At 49.5% G+C, this 1910-nt stretch overlaps 1 gene segment (V, D, J or C); it reads left to right on the forward strand.

Annotated features, from left to right (window-relative positions):
• Positions 1-887: 887 nt before the first annotated feature.
• Positions 888-1910, forward strand: LOC311589213 (T cell receptor delta variable 3-like). The segment is given in 2 exons: positions 888-1178; positions 1376-1910.

The raw sequence follows: 1910 nt of genomic DNA on the forward strand, positions 1-1910 counted from the left end.
AAAAAAGGAACCTTTGCAGATACTCCTGGGGACTGCGGGAAGAATCCATGTTTCTGATTCTCTGACTCCAGAGCAGTGCTGCCTAAACACTGTGTCAGGGCTCACATAGAAAGCCATAGTGTTGGGGCATGTGCCCGGGAGGGGATGCCTCAGGGGCTCCAGCCACCACAGGCACACGGGTCTTCTTAGAACAGAACCTCAGCAAGAGTGTGGCTCACTCATTGCAGTTTACCTGGCAGGAAGCCCCCTTTGGAGCAGTAACTTTCCAGCTGTAGCCAAGGGTAGGCTGCTGACAGTTCCAAGAGACAGGAAGCCATGTAGTGCAATGAAATAAAGGATCAGGATCAGCAAGCACGCCTCAGGCTTCGGAAGTCTTTTTTCTTTTTCTTTTTCTTTTTGAGACAGGGTTTCTCTGTGTAGCCTTAGCTATCCAGGACTCGCTTTGTAGACCAGGCTGGCCTCGAACTCATAGTGATCCACCTGCCTCTGCCTCCTGAGTGCTGGGATTAAAAGCGTGCGCCACCACGCCCGGCTTGGAAACCAAGTCTTATGGGGTTTTGTCCTATCATCTTTCCATCTTTATATACAGGAGCTTATTCATTTATTTTGCACATTGAATATGACACAGGTATTCATTTCATTTAGAGTTCTATAGAATGAATACACTACGCAGTTATCAGGTGCCCGAGACAGGGTTACTTGAAGTGTGATTCATGAACTGATGCCAGTCTATGACCAGGGAATACAATGGAGAGTAAATTGCTTTATGAATTAGATACCCAAAGCATACACTTGTGGGAGTTGCAACTTCCTTCCCTTAGCCCTCTTTCTCAATCTCCCTCTGTCCTTCCCTCCACCCTGCCTCACCTTTATTTTATTTTATTTTAAAGTAATTCATTTTCATTGTGGGAAGGATCTGTTCCAGCTGGCTTGAAGACCAACATTTCTGTTAACCACCACAGGTCCCTGGTGGAGGTGCTTGCCTCACAGTTTCAGCTAACCCAGTCACATCACAGCCACGTGAGGGGCTGCCTGCCTCCCCTTGTTTCCCTCCTATCGCCTTCCTGTCCAAAGCCATACGATGGTTAGGGAGACCCCCAGCAGCCCTCCTGCGTGCTGTGCCTCTGCACTGACTGGAAGGATGATTTTGGCCGTGACCATTAGCCTTTTGTTTGCCTGTAAGAGGCTGATTTCTTTTGCTCTGCACCCTGTTTCCCTTTCTCTGACCTTCGGAAGCTTGCTCTCTCTTTCTTACAAGCTTAGGTCTTAGTCAGTTTCTGCCAGTGACTTTCATTCCTATTTTCCACTGAGTTCTTCTGAGCTGGTTGGTGTCTGGGAGCGCAATATCCACGGCCGTCTCATTTCCTCTTCACAGGCGAGGATGTGCTAAGCATCACCCTGACCCAGAGCTCCCCTGATGAGACAGTGGCAAGTGGCAGCGAAGTGACGCTGCTCTGCACTTTTGATGGGAATTCTCCAAACCCAGATTTATATTGGTATCGTCAAAGGCCAGACCTGTCCTTTCAGTTCATCCTTTATAGGGATAACAACAGATTCCATGATGCGGATTTTGCTCAAGGTCGATTCTCCGTGAAACACAGCACGGTCTATAGAACCTTCCACCTGTTGATCTCCCCGGTGAGGCTAGAAGACAGCGGCACTTACTACTGTGGCTCGGGTACCACTGTGGCACAGGTGCTCAGGAAGCCCGTACCCAAACCCCTGGAGCATAGTTTAGGAGTGGCTCCCTTCCGCAACAAGTCACATGCTAAGGTGTCACGCCTCCTTCTACAGTCACTTATACTCCAGTCTGACCTTTAGTGGTGCCCCCCAAGTGGCTATCAGTAAAAGGCCTGGCCACAGCAGGGGAACAGAGCATCTCTCACTTCGGGCTCACGGGGCCTTTGTCA

The sequence above is a fragment of the Acomys minous genome (assembly GCF_964271855.1).
Source record: "Acomys minous genome assembly, chromosome: 18".
In the NCBI taxonomy this organism is placed as follows: Eukaryota; Metazoa; Chordata; class Mammalia; order Rodentia; family Muridae; genus Acomys; species Acomys minous.